Below are 19,806 nucleotides of genomic sequence, written 5' to 3' on the forward strand. Positions count from 1 at the left end.
ACTGCAGCCGCCCCTCCTTCCCCCCGCACCGCCGCCTCCCGCACGCCACCCCATTGTAGCATCTTCCCTTTGGTCGCCGCGTGCGCATCCCCGCGTAGCCGTTTGCGCTGGTGGCGGACACCGGCAGCGACCTCACCTGGGTCAAGTGCCGCGGCGGCGCCGGATCGCCACCGGACGCGGAGCCGCAGGCTCGCCAGTGCCCACCGCCCGCCTCTAGCCGCCGCCCGTAGCCGCCACCAGAGGCCGCCGCCGCCCACCACCCACCGCCCGCGGCCGCTGCCCGAAACCGCCACAGCCGTCCGCAGCCTCCCCCGGCCGCCAGCACCTGCGAACGCACCCGCTCGCGAACACCGCCGCCGGAAATGCCTCCGGCCGTCAACCGCTCTGGCCATTCGGGGTGGGGTGGGGGACACTGCATTGATCACTTCGCTAGCTCTTCACCAAGCTGGGAGGAAGCCTGGTTGGGGCACTTGCCAGCCACCGCCCCTACCCCTAGAAAGGCTACACTGCACGGACGGCGCACCAGACCCGACACGACACCGGTCGATCTAAATGGATGACGCCCAGCCGTCCACCAACTGCTCACTAACTGCTCGAGGAAATGCCATCAAGAACGTAGGCTGAGAATCCTCCGTCCGGATGAAGCCCATCAATCACAAATAAATGTGATACCATTTTCATGCTATCATATGCTTAATGCAATTCCAGCAATTAAACTGTCAATCCATATCTTCAAATATTTTAAGCTTTGATGTTCGTATATCATGAATTTATGGTAAACTGTATAGACTACATACCAATAGCATATGTATCTTATCTTATATTGTACACATGAATCACATTTGATTCTTCAATTTATATGTAACTGAGATGTTTCTTGGATTTGCATGCACAGAGCCTACATATATACAATTAGTATGTCTTAATTGCATAACAACATGTGCACAAACACATAATATACTCTTACAGATATGTCGATTTCAATTACTTCAATTTCAATACTAATTATTCTAACAAAATATTACCATGTATTTTCAGGAACTACCACCAGGAAGTAATCCCAAATAAGCAACAACCAGAAGTGAAGAAAAAAGAAGGTACGAAATACCAACAAGCTCATGCTTCAGTGGTTCTGCCTTCACAGATTTCAAGCATTCTTTTTCCCTAGATTTGGCAGCTTGAGCTGAGAGATTACAACACTCACTGTACCTGCATATTCCTCCTGGTGATATTCCTTCTTTGTCATGTAGGATCAAGCTGACATTAGGATTATACAAGTATTAACCAGTTTTATCATTTTGCACTAGGTCTGTGCCGGTGCGTTGCTAAGGGCGATAAAAAAATTTCATAGCAATACATAAATTATGGAAAACATGGTGTTGATAATGACATATTGGTTGCATGTATGATACACCAGCATGTGGATACATCACATACAAGGTGCAATACGATAGTCTCTTATTTAAGAAGTGCAGCAAACAAAATAAACAGTCTGCGGTGAATTCTCCCCACTAAACTATCACAGGCAAATAAGGCTCCCAGAGAAAGAGCCAAACACTTACACTCTATGCAGGAATATGTATAGCTCAGTTAAGAATATAGCAAACTCCATATACATTTAATTTTTCATCAAATAAAAGATTGCTCCATCAGGCCTTCCTAACTTCCATGGAACTGACTCATAATATATTGTTTATTACATCATTAGTTAGAGCACCATCAGTATACAATTGCTAACTCTTGGTGGATGAATAATCTATTTTCCTCAAATATAGTATCTCAAATTGTGGAATTTTGTCATTGCAACTCCATACATCTTGATGAATTGGCATCACCTCCATCAGCTGAATGACCCCTAGAAAATATATTGGCTTGCAATGATTTAGATGACACAAGAGAAAATCTATTGGCTTGCAATGATTTAGATGGCACAAGAGATAACCCGAAAGAAGAGAAAACATACACTCTTTATAGTCTTTTTTTTAGTAAAACACATGAAAAAACGACATGAACCACATGCTATTGGCCATATGTGCATTCAGCCAAAGAAGAAAATGTTTAGTTCCAGCTTCGTAAACAAGTAACAGGAAAAAACATGTATGGAAAATATGCCAAACATTGTATTCGATGATAAGCTCAACTTGAAAACGACACAATGATGCCACAGTCAGATACATTGCATGAAAATATATGGAGATTTGCAGCTTAAACATTTTTCTTGCTAGGGTGGAAACCCATTTCAAATATCAGTATATTCAGAGGTACGGCAAAACTCTTGCAGAGTTAGTTGTCAGTACAGACACAATAAGTTAATCAAAGTTTAGAGTATGCAAAGTGAGATTGGAGAAAATTTTTTTCAAGACTTCTTAAGAAAGCAGGTGAACCATGATCATGCCAGGACTCTGAGTAAGCGAGTAATAAGTGCACAATGTCAATATATAACAGAATAAATGGACTTAGCGGTAATATGAAAAAGAATTGAGGGTCTTGGCTCCTTCCCTATGATAAAGTGATCTGCATTGGTGAGCCAGAACCAAGAAGCCTAGACTCATGTCTTTTACTATGGCTGGGCACCATCGAACTATAATTAGGAAATAAAAGGACAGGATATACCATTGCAATTTATTCAGCCATATCATGGTTTACTTCTTCAAAGATGTGAGTCCTTGTTTCGTACTCTCATCCTGTGAAAATGGAGTTAACATAGTCAAAAGCTCAAAAGCATCTCGTGGCTTGTATTAACTGGCAATCTGGCATTGATATATTAGAGCAAGTCCACAAATGGATAACAAATGTTATTGACATTTATAATCTGTAGAGAACTCATAAACTACTTTTTGAGATAGGGATTTGTAGAGGACTCATAAACTACTTTTTGAGATAGGAAGAAATGCTCATACTATCCATCGGGTATATCCATCATAATACAAACTAACCTGAAATCATCGGCTGAAATTTGAAAAATGAAAATATGGATATGCCATCCATCAGTTCAGTCAATTAGAACACAAACCAACCTACATAATAAAAAAATATGATTGAAGGAACACTGACGAATACATTAAATCCAGAGTTCATAACTTGGCAGTTGTCTTTGTACCTCGAAGCTCCTGCATATAGCATAATCCGCCTCCAATCGTCAAAATGACAGTGCTCTGCACGCAAAATGCAAAAATAAAAAAAATTTGTTGCGAGTCAAAAGAGGTCTATTAACTTTTACCAGAATTTGAATTAGGTGGGCGACGAATAAATCACAATCCATATTCTGCAAAGAAACACTTTCCAGCAACCATCCAATCGAGCAATATTATCAACAGTGTCGTGGGCTTTTTAGGGTACCCACAGCCGGGTGGCGGAACGCACCCGCCTAATCCCCGAGGGGGAGTACTCGGGGAAGTGCTAAGCTATTAGGCCGATCTAGCTTCGGGGCAAGAACGCAAGAACACACGGATTTAGAGTGGTTCGAGCCGTCGGAGCATAATACCTTACATCCACTGTGTGGTGTATTGCACTAGGAATGAATGAGTCTATCCTCTGCCCCCAAGTCTCTCTTTCGACCTGAGCGCTTCTCTAACGGGCGCTCCCCTTTTATAGAGCAAGGCGGGCGCGTACATAGGCGTTGGACCCTAACAGGTGGGCCCAACAAGGATGTATACTATACTAAATAGACACTAATGATGCTACAGTGATGGAGCATCTTTTGCCGGATACGCTCATCGTCTTGTAGACTCCCTGACTGAGGGAGGTCTTCTTCTGTCCCATCGGCGAGGCGCCCGTTGAGGCAGTGTAGGTTGCGGCGTAGACTGTTGGGTCTACCGCATAGGCGTTATGATACTCCGTTGCCGAGTTGTCGTGTCTAACTGGCGTAGCAGGCTAACGCGCGTGGCGTGAGTGGTGCCAGCGGCTGTACTGTGCACCTTGGTAACACGCGATTAACAGCACAGCCTGGCAAAAGTCTCCTCGGGCTCTGCTGTGGCAGAGCGCACTTAACGCCTCCCGCATTGAATGCGGTAGGTGGGCAAGTCTTTCCGAGGGAGCTTGGTGGCCACACGCGTACCTGCGCCTGCGGACACATGGCGGCTTCGGACCCCCCAGGCGGGGTGTCTGTTCCCTCCCGGAGAGGGGTCCGGATAGTATATGGGGGTTCGGGACCCCGTGGGGGGTCCGGGGCCCCCGGCCGTTTTGGCCCTGAGCGCTTTCTTCTCCAGGACACGTGGCGACACCGGACCTATCCCGAGCGGAAAGCGGGTCCGGGGCTGTTGGTCCGGTGAGATGGGGCCGGACCCAGAGATCCGGCTGCTCAGCTCCTTAGGGCGTAGTTACGGATAACTACACGAGTCTTGACATAGCAAGAGGGGGTACCCCAGTCCTGAGGTACCGACAAATAGCCACCCATTTAACATCAATGAGAATACAAGTATATTTTTCATCCCTTTTTCTGTACATTGAAAAAGAAACTTATAAGCCCAACTATCAAACAAAAGGAAGGAATCCTACATTAGCAAACCAAGCCAGTATATTATGACTGAACTAAGACTACTCACAGCACTGGTGCACACTGCAGAATATTATGACTGAACTAAGACAATGATAATTAGGCACACGATAAAACCCAAGAATTAGTCCCTTGAGTATACCTATACTTAGCAAAGGACTCTGAAGCCACCGATTATAGAATGCATTTTTGACCTCAAATTAATAGGCAATCTGAGCATAACTCAAGGGACACAAGTAGTTCTTAGCCAATTGCATCAATGTACAGGCCCACTGGTAAGTGTTAAACAATTTACAACTTGCGCAAAGAAAATTGTCGGTACCCTGTAGCAGGGATACCCACTCTTACTGCGGCAAAGCAGGACCCGCGTAGTTATCCGTAACTGCGCAGGAAGGACGGAGTAGCCAGGCCCCACGGGTCAGGCTCTTTCCTCACCAGGCCAACGGCCCCGGACCCGTTCCCCGCCTGGGGATGGGTCCGGAGACGCCACGTGTCCCTAAGGAAGTGAAGCTCCGAGCCGATAGCCAAGGCCGCGGACCCCACATAGGGGTCCGGGACCAACAGCGTCCATCCGGACCTCCCTTACCACGTGGGAGTCCGGAGCCGCCACGTGTCCCGGAGGCACGGGCGCGGGCTCGTGCGCGAGCCTTCCGCTGGAAGACTCACCCACCCACCGCATTTAATGCGGATGGTTGAGGCGTGCTCTGTCGCCTCAGCACGCGGGACAGCCTTTGTCAGGCCTCACTGTGCACCGCGTATTACCAAGGTACACAGTGCAGCCGCCTGTGCCGCACCCGCCTGGACACGCTGAACGGGGAACTCCAGGAGCAGACAATGAAATCCAGGAGAGAGATCTCCTTCGCCTGCGATGCCATAATTATGGACAGTACGTTATCTTGTACTACATCGTTGGGCCCACCTGTCGGGGTCCCAACGGCCATGTACGCGTCCCTTGAGATATAAAAGGGAGGCGCTCGCTGTACACACGAGGACACAACACAAGCTCTCGCGGACTCTCTCGAGGCAAGGCAATACAACACACAGTGGACGTAGGGTATTACGCTCCGGCGGCCCGAACCACTCTAAATCCTGCTGTGTTCATCGTGTTCTTGAGCGAGATTGAACTAGTCACTAGCTAACCCCCGGGTACTCACCCTCTGGGCTTAGGCGGGTGCCTCCCGCCACCCGGCTGTGGTTTGCCACACCACGACATTTGGCGCGCCAGGTAGGGGAATTTTTGCTGGTCGCAGTTCATCTCTTCCTCGTCTCCATGGTTCGTGTGGACGACGTGGAGATGACGGAGGGTGTGGCGTCCTCCACGCCACACGCCTCTCGCGTTCCTGCTCCAGGGGCAACCGTGCCTGTGGAGCAGCCACAGTCGGCGACGGCGCGCGCTGCGAGCGGCGGAGCGCTGGCGGCGCTAGGGAGTTGCTTCGCACCCCGGCTGCTGCAGCCTCGCCAGACGCCCTGAGGCAGTGGCGGGACGACGTTGACCGTCTCCTCCATCTGGCTCAGACCTCCCCCAGTTCTGCAAGGACTGGGCAACGACCTCCTCCTGGCAATGCGGTGGTACCCTACCACCGGCGCCAGGGTGGTGTGTCGGCATCCGTGTGCTCCCCCACGGTGAGGGGCGCACGAACAGAAGATCTGCGGGCGGAGCTCAACCGCAGGCGTGCAGGTGAGGACGCCCGCATCTCCGTCGAGAGGGCGCGAGAGCGTTGTCTCAACATTGAGGGCCGCAACCTCAATGGCTACTTGGACGTGGTAGCGCCCAAGCCCCCGGTGAACGCCCGGATACAGGCGGGCACCCCGGTGGCTGGGGTGGGCTGCGCTGGCAGAGCACCTCCGCGCGGTGGCATGGCCGTCCAAGTTCCGCCCGCACCTGCCGAAGAAGTACGACGGTATCACTAACCCGTCGGAATTCCTGCAGGTGTACGTTACTGCCATCACAGCAGCCGGTGGTAACGACGCCGTCATGGCGAGCTACTTTCATGTAGCCTTGTTTGGGCCAGCCCGGACTTGGCTCATGAACCTCACTCCTGGGACGATCCAGTCTTGGGAGGAGCTCTGTGCGAGGTTTACAGCGAACTTCGCCAGTGCATACCAGCAGCATGGTGTGGAGGCACACCTCCACGCCGTGAGGCAAAAACCCGGAGAGACGCTCCGGGCATTCATCTCGCGCTTCACTAAGGTACGGGGTACCATTCCTCGTATCTCCGATGCATCTATTATCGCTGCTTTCCGCCAGGGGGTACGTGACGAGAAGATTCTCGAGAAGCTGGCGATGCACGATGTGGAAAGCGTTACTACGCTTTTCTCCCTGGCAGATAAGTGTGCCAGGGCCGCTAGGGGCCGAGCATGGCACTCAGCCCCCCAAGACGGAGACGCCAAGGCTGGTAGCTCCGGTGCTACCGCTCAGGGCGGTGGTAAGAAGAAGAACAAGAACCGGAGTCGTTGGGAGCCACATTCTGGCGGGCCAGTCGTTGCAGCAGCGGCGCCAGCAGCGGCGCAGGCTGCTGCAGCAATGGCTGGGGGCCAGAATGCATATGGCAAACGCCCTCACCCGCAAGGTGGAAGCGGAGGTTCATACCCAGTGCATCCCACCGCTCGCCACAGCGCCGCTGACTGCCGCGAGATCCAGAAGCTCGCGAAGCGGGTCAGTGGGCGGCGTGAGCAGTCCTCCAAGGATGGTTCACCCCCTCCTCGCCAGCGGCCTGGTAAGGAGAAAGCCTCCGACAGCGGAGCCGCTGCTGGGGAGGAGCTGGGATACCAGTCCCCCGCTCGGGAGCTGAAGGGCGTCTACCACGACGACGACTCCGATTCCGACAACGGCGACCGCCGCAAGAAGCTGTACGTAATGTACGGCGGAAGCTGGGAGCTTGTCTCCCGACGGGACGTGAAGACCCTTCGTCGAGAGGTCCTTTCGGTGAAGCCGGGGGTCCCAAAGACGGCGCCGCACCAGAGGTGGATGAACACCACCATCTCTTTCGGGCCATCCGGCTGCCCGGAGAATATGGCTGGGGCTGGTGTACTACCTCTAGTCACTGCCCCTGTCATATCCAACGTGAAGCTCTATCACGTGCTGATTGACGGTGGGGCTGGCCTCAACGTCATCAGCTATGCAGCGTTCAAGCAGCTGCAGATCCCAGAGTCCAAGCTGACTCCCTCTCGCCCATTCTCCGGAGTGGTCCCACATCCGGTGTTGCCTCTGGGGAGCATCACACTGCCGGTCACGTTCGGGACCGAGGAGAACTTCCGCACAGAGAGCGTTCTGTTCGATGTAGCGGAGGTGAACCTCCCGTTCAACGCCATCATTGGCCGGCCGGCGCTCTACCGCTTCATGGCCATTGCCCATTACGGGTATTTGGTCTTGAAGATGCCTTCCCCTGCCGGTGTCCTCACCGTGCAGGGAGACCGCACCGCTGCCGTCGCTGCAGTCAAGAGACTGCATGCTCTGGCGGCAGAGGCTGCATGTTCCGAGGAGGACCCATCCCCCTCGCAACCCTGGGCACCTGCAAAAGCACCCAGGGTTCAGCCGTCCGATCCGGACGATGTTCCCGTGAAGACGGTCCAGATCGGGGCTGACTCCACCAGGACCACCCGCATCGCGGGGAACCTGGGGGAGAAATAGGAAGACGCGCTCATCGCTTTCCTCCGGGCAAATGACGACGTGTTCGCCTGGGAACCGTCACAGATGCCCGGGATCCCTAGGGAAGTGATCGAGCACAATCTGAGGATCTACCCCGACGCCACGCCGGTGCGCCAGAAGCCTCGGAAGCAGTCCGTGGAGCAGCAGAACTTCATCCGCGAAGAAGTCCGCAAGCTCCTACACGCTGGCTTCATCGAGGAGGTCCACCACCCCGAGTGGTTGGCCAATCCGGTCGTCGTCACAAAGGCCAACGGGAAGCTTCGGATGTGCATCGACTACACCAGCCTCAACAAGGCATGCCCTAGAGACCCCTATCCTCTTCCACGTATCGATCAGATCGTGGACTCCACCTCTGGGGGTGACCTTTTGTCTTTCCTAGATGCATACTCTGGTTTCCACCAGATTTAGATTTCTAGAGTGGATAGGAAGCATACTGCCTTTGTAACAGTAGATGGGCTTTATTGCTACATTGTCATGCCGTATGGTCTAAGGAATGCCTTGCCCACGTTTGTACGGGCTATGAACAAAACCTTCTGTAATCTAATTAGAGATATTGTTGAGGTGTATATTGATGACATTGTGGTCAAGACCAAGCTAGGGTCAACACTAGTGGAGGACATGTCCCTCGTCTTCGACCGGCTCCGCGCCACGCGCACGAAGCTGAACCCCGAGAAGTGCATCTTCGGCGTCTCAGCAGGGAAGCTATTGGGTTTCCTGGTCTCACATCGAGGCATCGAGGCAAACCCAGCCAAGATCAAGGCGATCGAAGCGATGAGGCCTCCCGGCCGCATCAAGGACGTCCAAAAGCTTACTGGATCTCTCGCCGCTCTTAGCCGCTTCATATCGAGGCTGGCTGAGAGGGCCCTCCCCTTCTTCAAATTATTGAGGAAGTCCGGTCCATTCTCTTAGACCGAAGAGGCTGAGCAAGCCTTCCAGGAACTGAAGCAGCACCTCACCTCACTGCCAGTATTGGTGGCTCCAGAGCCCGGTGAGCCGTTGTTTCTGTATCTTGCTGCGTCTGCAGAGGCGGTCAGCATGGTGCTGGTCGCCGAAAGGACGGAGCAGACTCGCCGGGGGGGGCACCAGTGTCTCCCCAGCCAAGGATGGTGAGCCGGACCTCGGACACAGGGCCCGTCAGCCTCACCTCAGCCTGAAGGTCCAGACCCCGCACAAGGGGGTCCGGAGGAGCCTCGTCCCAGTGGGAACCCAGAGCCGCTGGGGGCCCAAGGACCTGATGTGGTGGATAAGGGCGAGCCGGACCCGGTAAGCAGGGTCCGGACCATTCAAAAGCCAGTTTACTACGTCAGCGAAGTCCTCCACGAGGCAAAGGCCAGGTATCTTGAGACGCATAAGCTTATCTATGCCATACTTATTGTGTCCAGGAAGCTGCGGCATTACTTTCAGGCACACCGAGTTGTTGTAGTGACCTCTTATCCGCTAAGAGCGATCCTGCACAACTCCAACGCCACGGGCAATATCGCCAAGTGGGCAGCAGAGTTGGCTGAGTTCCAACTGGACTTCCAGCCTCGCCACGCAGTCAAGAGCCAGATCCTGGCAGACTTCATAGCGGAATGGACTCCTTCCCCAAGTAATTCTGGGGGTCCGGACTTCAACGCCGGACCCCCGGAGCCGGAAATCAGGACACAGTCTTCACCGAGCCCCACTGGACACTCTTCTTCGACGGGTCCACGCGCGAGAAGTGGGCCGGAGTTGGTGTGGTCCTCATCGACCCAAACGGAGATTAGCTGAAGTACATGGTGCACCTTGAGTTCAAGGCCACCAACAACATGGCGGAGTACGAAGCTCTGATCTTTGGTCTGACGCAAACCCTGTCTCTGGGGGTCCGGCAGCTTCTGGTGAATGGGGACTCATAGCTAATCGCCAAGCAGGTCCGAGGGGATTGCAGCTGCAACAATCCTCAGCTCGCGGCATACCTCATCCACGTGAGGAAGCTCGAGAAGGACTACGACGCCTTGGAACTGCAACACGTTCCCCGCGAACTCAACTCAGCAGCAGATGATCTCTCCGCGAGAGCATCTACCTGGGCATCCGTGCCCGAGGGCGTCTTCAAAAGATGGTTGCTGAGACCTACCGCCCAGCCAGCCGAACTGGGTGAAGGGGATCAAGTGAGCACCTCGAAGCTAGCTGTCCCGGCGGCATTCCACGTGTGGTGCCCGCCCTGGGTTGTGACCTCTGTTGAGGATCCTGGAGACCTCATAGAGCCACTCCCACCTGCTCAGGAAGCCCCCGATGCATGGATCTCCGAGATACGGGACTACCTGAAAGACAATATCCTCCCTGATGACGATGTGTCCGCTGAGCGCATAGTACGATTGGCTAAACGCTACGTGGTGGTAGAAGGGGATCTCTACCGCCGTGGCGCCAATGGGGTCCTTCATGCGGTGCATTTCCCAGGGAGAGGGTCGTGAGTTGCTCGCGGAGATCCATGGAGGCGAGTGTGGAAATCATTCCTCATCTCGCACGCTTGTTGGCAAAGCCTTCCGGCATGGCTTCTACTGGCCAACAGCACTTCAGGATGCGGCTGAGCTGGTAAAGTCCTGCAAAGCATGCCAGTTCCATGCAAAGCAAATACACACACCGGCTCAAGCTCTGCAGATGATTCCGCCCTCATGGTCATTCGCCATGTGGGGCGTGGATATCCTGGGGCCATTCCCTCGGGCCGTCGGCGGGTACCGGTTCCTCTACGTCGCCATCGACAAGTTGACAAAGTGACCGGAGGTTACCCCTGTGGTGAACATCACCAAAAAGTCAGCAGTCGCATTCCTCAAGTCCATTATGTGCAGATTTGGCGTCCAAACCGCATCATCGCGGACAACGGGACCCAATTCAAAAGCAGACTCTTCCAAGAGTACTGCGAGGACATCGGCATCCAGCTATGCTTTGCGTCCATGGCACACCCCCCGCAGCAATGGACAGGTTGAGAGAGCGAATGCAGAGATCCTCAGGGGACTCAAGACCCGCACCTACAACTGCTTGAAGAAGCATGGTGCCAAATGGGTTGACGAGCTTCCGTGCGTACTATGGGGCAATCGGACCACACCCAGCCGAGCCACCGGGGAGACTCCATTCTTCCTGGTCTTCGGGGCTGAAGCATGCCTTCCCCTAGAAATTCACCTGGGCTCACCACGGGTCCAGGCTTTTGACGAATCCATGCAGGAGCAGCAGCGGCGTGACGATGTCGACTTCGTCGACGAGCGTAGGTGGCGAGCAGCAATCCGAAATGCACGCTACAACCAGGCGCTCATGCGCTATCATCAACGGTTCGTGCACAGTAGGGAGCTCCGGGCTGGCGACCTCGTCCTCAGACGGATCCTAAACCGAGCAGGGCTCCACAAACTCTCCCCCAGCTGGGAGGGGCCCTTCAAGGTGACAGAGGTGTGCCGGCCCGGGTGCGTCCGCCTTGCCACAGAAGATGGAGTGCCGCTGCCCAACCCATGGAATATAGAGCATCTGCGTAAGTTTTACACTTAGGTAGGGCAGGGAAATGAACTTTTCCTTTGTAATAAGATAGAATCAGCGTGCGGCCCACAGCGGTTGGGGGTCCGCCCCCGTAAACCCGACCTCTGGCAACCATCGCACCGTCGGCTAGCATTAACGCGTGGCCCAGAGCGGTAGAGGTCCGCCCTCGTAAACCCGGCCTCTGGCATCCATCGCGCAAGCCATGTATGTCAAGTTGCAAAGGAAAATTTTACCCCAGTTTTGTCTTTGTGTCAAAATTTAATTTCGCATTTCAATTCTCGAAGATTCTGCTTTTCTAACCTCCGCGCGGACTTCCACTCTTGTCGCTATACCTAAGATCTGTATTGAGTTGCTGGACTGCCGTCCAAATGCAGACTCTCTTGCTGCTGGAGAGGGGTCCGGACTCCTAAGGACCTGCTCTGGAGAGGGGGTGCTTGTTTCCTGGGGTGGTCCGGAGTCCTTTGTAGCCGCTTAGCCGGTTCCGCACCCAAAGCATACACTCCACCACCCTGTAACGAGTGCCCTAGTACCCGGGGCTGGGTAATTAGAGGCCTGGACCTCATTCTAGCCCAGGAGTTGGCTTCCTAAGTCCTACACGGCATGTCCAGCTCCATATCTCAAAGGATCGAGTACGACAAAATGACCTCACCCACTGCTGGGAAGGGTCTGGGGCGTCGAAGCCAGGTCCGGAAAGATTGTGTTGTTTCCTGGAGTGGTCCGGAGCCCTGTGTAGCGCCTTAGCCTAGTTCCGCACCCTAAGCCTACACACTCCGCCACTCTGTAACAAGCACTGAGCTACCTGGACCTGTGCATATAGAGCCCCGGACCTGGTACTAGCCTGGGGCCAGTCCAGGATGAGTCCCGCGGGCCTGCTACTAAGCTGTAACTTTGAAGTGGTACACAGGTTAAACCCTGACTGGTGGTAGCCAGCCTCAAACCATTGAGCCTACCTACCAGGGGGTACCGGCATTCGCTTTAAAGGTTTTCATGCAGATCAAGGTCCAGTCTTGATGGTAGACAGACTCAAAACAACTGAGTCTATCTCCCAGGGGGGCGGGGCGTTTGCTTTGAGCCAGACACCAACGATCGATCCTGCATGCATCAAACAGCTAAGTCGCAGTATCATTACTACCATGCGAACAAGTTGATTCTTCTCTCTGTAGTTCTTTCTGCTACGCAGGGAAAGGAATAAGACGCTCGCTCGGCTTGCAAACTATGCGGCACCTATGCCCAAGGAGGTCCGGAGTATCTTCTACGCCTCAGGTGGCAGACATGTCCAAACAACTGAACCTATCCGCCAGGGGGCCAGGGCGCCGGGGTGCTGCATACCGCAAACCAGCAACTGACAAACAGCTAAGTTAAAGTTTTCTTCTATTTCAAAATTTTCAACTAGTACAATGTTTGTTACATAACACAAAAGGAAAAAGATACAATGCCCAGCTCAAGGGTCTGCAGGCTCCCGCTTGAAGTAGGCGGCGACGAAGTCCCGAGCGGCAGCCTCCGTCTCCGCTACAGGGCCATCGACCACGGGCGTCAGCGAGATGGCCGGGTCGTAGCTCCGGAGGCAGGTCAGGATGTGCTCCTCCACCATCCGGATCAGCTCGCGGCCCTCGGCTTCGAGCTGGCCAGCAAGGACCGGCTCCAGACGCCGGAGCCTATCCGAAGCGGAGTTCAGCACTGGGAGTGCGTCAGCTATCGAAGCTGGCGGCTCCGCCACCTGGATTGGGCTCATTCCAAGTGGCACCAGTGCTAGGCTCGCTTCAGTCGCCCAGTCAGGGATCCGCTGGGCCCCCACGCGCTGGTCCTCCTGGTGCTTCTGAACCGCCTCCTGGACCGCCTCCTGCACCCGGGTGTCCAGAGCCACCTTAGCTACGTCCATCTCGCGGGACCTCTCCTCGAGCTCAGCCTTCTTCTTCTTCACCGACTCCTGCTTTTTGAGGGAGTCACGCTGTATCCCAAGCCGCTTCTCTATGCTGGTGGCGTGGGATTCCCGCTTATAGAGGGACTTCCGGTCCTCCTCCAGCTCCGCCTCGACAACAGCCAGCTTGCTGGCCCTCTCCTCCAGCTGCTTCTGCCATCCGGCCAGGATCCCAGAGAGCTCATCCAGCTCCTGCTTGCGGATCTCGAGACCCTGGCTGCGGGTCTCAAGCTCTGACCGCTAGGCAGCGAGCAGAGTCTCAAGATCGGACCGCTGAGCCGCGGAGCCGACAACCTCCAGGGCAAAAGCCTCCTCCCGCTGCGCCAGGGTTTGCTCCCAGTTCGACACTGCGAACTCCCGGTCAAACACCTTCCGGAGGTTGACTCGGTAGGCCTCTTGGTCCGCCTTGAGCTTCAACCGGGCTTCCACAGCACGGGAGGCTTCAGCCTTCGTGTGCGCCTCCAGGCGGGTGTGCCAGTCGGAGAGGCGCTGGCGTTCACTTTCCAGGGCAGCCCACTCCCGCCGGAAGGCCGCCTCGGCGGAGGAGGTTGCCTCCTCTGTCGACCGCCGGACCTGGATCAGCACCTGGGGAAGGGGAGTCGCTTCCTCCTCCGGGAGTTGGAGCTGCAGGACCTTCCTGCCAAAAACCACCTCCAACTCCTCCTCTGCAACAGGACCGGAGCTGGAGGTGGGAGCTTCCGCTGCAGCACTTGTCTCCGGCACCTCCGCCGCCGCCGCGTCGGGTGCGGTGGCGCCCAGCACCAGCGCCTCTGCCGCCGCCGCCGCTGCGTCAGGTGCGGCTGCGCCCAGCATCGGCGCCACCGCCGCCGCAGCGTCGGGTGCGGCTGCGCCGAGCACCGGCACCTCCGCCGCCGCTGCGTCGGGTGCGGCTGCGCCCAGAACCGGCGCCTCCGCCGCCGCTGCATCTGCCGCGCCCGCCACAGGCGCACCCGCCGCTGCAGCGTTAGGCGCTACTGAGCCTGGTGATGGCGCGCCCGTCACCACCGCATCGGGCACCACCGGGCTGGCAGAGGTCGCTGCACCCGAGGATCCCGCACCCGCCGTCGCCGCCGCTGTCGCCGCCAAGGCCGCGGTCGCCTGGGCACCAGCCGACGAGCCGGCGATGGTGGAAGGGATGCTTGGGCAAGGAGCCCTGGCAACAAAGAGAAGGAGCTTTCAGCATAAAGCAGTGCACCGAGAATAAGGGGTGTGACCAGAATAATACTAACCCTGAAGCGCCGGGAACCCAGCGTCCACGGAGGCTCGACGACTGCTTCTGTTGCTGCCACTGTCCCTGTGGCGGCGACGGGGGCGCAACACGGGACTGTTCCTGCTGTTGCTGCTGCGACTCCTGCTGCTGCTCCTGCCGCTGCTGCTGCTGCTCCTACTGCTGCTGTTGCTGCTGCAGGAGGGAACTGTCTCTCGGCGGTGATGGTGGAGCTACCCTGGCCCGCGCCCCCAGCGGTCCTCTGACGCTTCGCGGCGGGCTCCGTGACTGGGGTCCCGTCGCCCCTGAGTAGCCTGCGCCGGCCTGCATCTCCCGAAGACGCGCCGGGACTGCTCCGGACCTGGCTGGGGCCGCTTGTGGCGGCGCTGTCGGGCACGGCCTGCTTCCCCTTCGTGGTGGGGCCGGACCCCGCGGCGCTCGGAATAGCTTGGTCCCCGGACGCGCCAGGGATCCGGAGCCCTCGGTTCGGGTCGCCTCCGGTCTGGCGTGGGGCCAGTCCACCGTCGTCAAGAGCTGGCAGAGTAGCCAGCACCGCCGTCCTCGCAGAGGGGGACGACGCCATGGGGAAGGATCAGGTTCTCCGGGACGAAGATTTCTCCCGTCACCGCCCGCACCAGGACCTCCAGTGCTTCCTGGGTCAGGTCGCACCCCTCTCCGCGGTGGGTTCTGCTGCAGTCGTTGAGGCCGGTGAAGCTCCAAGCGGGGCGCGGCCTCTGCTTCAGGGGGCGATCCGGCGCTTCAAGAAATCTCCGAGCACATGCAGCGAGGTGAGGCCGCTCTCCGCAAGCGACCTGATCTTGCCCAGCACGGAGTCGAAATCCGGCTGCAGGATCGGCTTGGCCCTCCAGGATGCACGGTCGGTGGCGGGTCCCTTGGTCGGCAGGGCGAGGCGCTCGTTAGCTTCGGTGGTGGCGATCACCCAATCCCTGCGCCACTCCTCCCACCTCCCGCCAGTGAGGCCGGGAATGTAAGGCGTCGGCAGGTCACTCCTTGTCTGGAAGTAATACGCCCCCACCTCATCCTTCGCCTTCCCGGACTTCACCAGTATGAAGAAATGGCGGAAGAGGATGACGCAGGGCCGTACTCCCACGAACATCTCACACAAATGGACGAAGATGGACGTCAGGAGGAGGGAGTGAGGTGTGAGGTGCTGAAGCTGGAGGCCGAAGTCTTCCAGCAACAGAGCAAGAACGAAGAGATCGGCAGCCCCACGCCACAGGAGATGTGCGAGGTGAATAGCACGAATTCCTCGGCGCGGAGGTTGCCGAGGGGAACCGAGCCTGCTCGGATCCCCCAGCCAGTCTCCTGTGGGCTCCACCCTAGCAAGCGGCGCACCGTGTTCAACTCTTCCTCGGTCTAGAACCGGCGGGGATGAACAAGGGATGTCATCTCTCTGTGGAGGTGAAGAACAATCTGCGTGGAGGAGCAAGGGGCAAGGAAAGCTCGAAGGCAAAGGGGCGCAAAGGTTGGAAGGAAGAAGACGAATGCGGGAAAGTAATCAAGGTATGCGGTTCGCCCCATTATAAAGCCTGACTCAACCGGCGCGCCCCGGAACCGTCGCTGGAACCCAAGCGACGCCCGCACCTGGTGTTAACCGCCGGTCTATGACAAGGGGGCCCAGGCCCATCTGTCAGGGAGTGCGGGTAACCAACAAAGGTGTGAAAAGGCGGGATCTGAACCGTCGCCCACGCGCGAAGCGAGGCGGAAGCTGAGCTGACGTGCGCGTATTAAGCGCTGGCATGGCCGAGCTTTTCGGGAACTGCGCCGGTGGTAAATGTTCTGTTTACTCCGGCCGCAACAATGCCGAGCGTCGCGCGCGTGACTAGGTTAACCACTGTGCGTGGGGGCCATGAGTCAGTAATCTATTACGATGTGATGAGGCAGCAAACAACCCGATGGATGGTCAAAGCCGGTAAAGACCCCAGTTGTAAGAAGCTTCAAGCTATGCAGAGCCAAATCGCAGTAGTGGCCCCACCTGCGGGTTAGTACCTCCCCCAAGGTGGGCCCGGGGGCCACTGTCGGTACCCTGTAGCAGGGATACCCACTCTTACTGCGGCAAGGCAGGACCCGCGTAGTTATCTGTAACTGCGCAGGAAGGACGGAGTAGCCAGGCCCCACAGGTCAGGCTCTTTCCTCACCAGGCCAATGGCCCCGGACCCGTTCCCCGCCTGGGGATGGGTCCGGAGACGCCACGTGTCCCTAAGGAAGGGAAGCTCCGAGCTGACAGCCGAGGCCGCGGACCCCCCATAGGGGTCCGGGACCTCCAGCGTCCATCCGGACCTCCCTTACCGCGTGGGGGTCCGGAGCCGCCACGTGTCCCGGAGGCACGGGCGCGAGCGCGTGCGCGAGCCTTCCGCTGGAAGACTCACCCACCCACCGCATTTAATGCGGATGGTTGAGGCGTGCTCTGTCGCCTCAGCACGCGGGACAGCCTTTGTCAGACCTCACTGTGCACCGCGTATTACCAAGGTACACAGTGCAGCCGCCTGTGCCGCACCCGCGTAGAGCCCGTCTGCCGCATTAATTGGATACGACGGCACGTCACTTTTCCATCATGCCGCCTACGCCGCAAGCTACGCGGCCCATTTCAGCTATGTGGCAGGCAACGCCGCTAGCTATACCTGGCGCCGTTTCGACAAGACAGCGCCTGGACACGCTGAACGGGGAACTCCAGGAGCAGACAATGGAATCCAGGAGAGAGATCTCATTCGCCTGCGACGCCATAATTATGGATAGTACGTTATCTTGTACTACATCATTGGGCCCACCTGTCGGGGTCCCAACGGCCATGTACGCGTCCCCTTGAGATATAAAAGGGCGGCGCTCGCTGTACACACGAGGACACAACACAAGCTCTCGCGGACTCTCTCGAGGCAAGGCAATACAACACACAGTGGACATAGGGTATTACGCTCCGGCGGCCCGAACCACTCTAAATCCTGCTGTGTTCATCGTGTTCTTGAGCGAGATTGAACTAGTCACTAGCTAACCCCCGAGAACTCACCATCTGGGCTTAGGCGGGTGCCTTCTGCCACCCGGCTATGGTTTGCCACACCACGACAAAAATATTAGGCAAGAAGAGAAATAAGTCACATAATTGTCGTGTCCAGTGTCCACCATCGGATAGTGTGTTCGGTTCACTTAGTACCATAATTGATAATTCTCCTAAAAGGAGAATAAGTCACAGACATGAGCAGTGAAGTCAGAAATCATAGTTTGCACATATGTCTAAATCTATGTTAAACAGATGGCATTACCTAATAAGTACAGTGCACATTGACAGCGTTAAGTAGTATTTAACAAAAAAATTGAAATGGATATAAACCTATGGCTGTGGTGCGGCGCCGGCTTCTGAAATTCTCAGCTGACGTAGTGAATCTGCAACATGGTATGAGCTTCAGTAGCTTACACATACCTCAGTAAATGGATCCTCGATTTCCTGGAGCTTTCTGAGGCGTTTAATTTTGATGCCTGAAAAACCAGTTAGGTGTTTACATAGCCCCTGGAGTGAGACAAGTTCTGGCAGAGCTCCCTCTTCAACTTCAGGGAGGATAGGGTTCTGATTTCGCACGAGAAAACACAGGCGTCACAGGCTTTAATATGTCCCACCTTTAATGACAAAACCAATAATCTCATCGGCAATCAGTTTGAGATAAAGCAAGAATGGCATGGCACTAATCACAGACAATGATCCACAGAAATAGTGGCAGACGAAAGGCACGAGTCCTGAAAGCATGCCAATTTATGTTGGGCAGTATCTGTGTGTTAATAATTTCATAATCCATGCTCACAAGAAGAAACAGAGCATCTTTTTAGCCATTGCACCAGTGCCACTTACCAGTAACCTTCATCCACAATTAGTTGTTAAATAATGTTATTCTAGTGAGCAAAACAAACACCATGCAATCCACTTCCCATCTAAAAAATCAGACCACAACAACCACAAAGAGTGTTGGTGCAGAAGTGCCATGGACCACCGTACGAGGGGGCAACAGTAACAGAAATGACATGGACTGAAACAACTAAGTTTTGATTAATGCTCCTCAATAAAAGAGTGTTGGTGCAGAAGTGCACCAATCTTAGAGTACACCCCCATTTGCATTCAGAAGAACAAAATGCTAAAACCTGGCGTAAGTATGTAGTACACAACAAACAAATTGGACAAGGAATCAGCGGTCTCACCCGGTGGCGTCAAGAAGATCCCTGGAGATCTTCACCTTCTTAGTATGGAGAGGCCACGAGCGACCCCCGCCGCCACCTCCAGGACGAAGTAGGACCCCTCCTTCCTCTCCCCGCTCGCGTCGCCGGCGCCCGCGTCACACACCCGCATCCGCACCCGCAAGCGCCCTATCTGTGGCGGCGGTTCCTCCCCCGCGTCATCGTCCCCGGGCTTCTCCAGACTACAAGCCAGCTGCCGCTCGATCGTCGGCGCCTTCCTCTGCAGCCCCGCGCTAGACGCCTCCCCTAGCCCAGCAGCGCCGCCGAATCTCGGGAACCCGGGGGGAGGGGGGACGCCAATCGGACGGGCGCGGGAGTCATCGAGGAGGCGGCGCGGCGGCGCACATAGGCCGGTGAGGGTCTGGGGGAGATTTGAGAGAGTTGGGAGGAGATCAGGGTTCCCTAACCGTTCGGAACCGGTCCGGTTTGACCGGTTACCGGTTAAACAGGTCCGGTCCGGTTCTGGTTTGGGCCGGTAACAAACCGGTCCAAATTCAAAATTCAAATTTAAATTTAAAAATGAAAAAATTTCAAAAAATTCTTAAAAATACTTCAAGGTGCGACGAATCTAATGGTGTCAAATTTTCTCAAAAATGCATTCGTTTAACATACTTTTCGGGCATTTAAAGTTGAAACAAAAAAGAAAAAGAAAAAAATGAGACGGCCCATTAAGGCCCACTTGGTAAACCGGTCAAACCGGCCGGTAAACCGGTCTAACCGGCCAGTATACCGGTTTCACATGCGATTTTAAATTTGGATTTGAATTCAAACCGGTCAAACCGGCCGGTAAACCGGTCTAACCGGCCGGTATACCGGTA

General features: G+C 55.5%; 1 long non-coding RNA gene across 3 annotated transcripts; it reads right to left on the reverse strand.

Annotated features, from left to right (window-relative positions):
* Nucleotides 1-1,530: 1,530 nt before the first annotated feature.
* Nucleotides 1,531-19,307, reverse strand: LOC120670700. Of its 3 annotated transcripts, XR_005673303.1 has the most exons (5): nt 18,953-19,307; nt 18,096-18,615; nt 3,101-3,155; nt 2,937-3,017; nt 1,531-2,684 (listed from the first exon to the last, which is right to left on the reverse strand). It is a non-coding gene; the product is annotated as an uncharacterized LOC120670700 (long non-coding RNA). The 3 variants fall into 3 exon arrangements; XR_005673302.1 differs by having other exon boundaries at nt 18,186-19,301; XR_005673301.1 differs by having other exon boundaries at nt 18,096-19,301.
* Between the last annotated feature and the right edge of the window lie 499 nt (nt 19,308-19,806).

Source organism: Panicum virgatum, chromosome 4N (assembly GCF_016808335.1).
Source record: "Panicum virgatum strain AP13 chromosome 4N, P.virgatum_v5, whole genome shotgun sequence".
Classification (NCBI taxonomy): Eukaryota; Viridiplantae; Streptophyta; class Magnoliopsida; order Poales; family Poaceae; genus Panicum; species Panicum virgatum.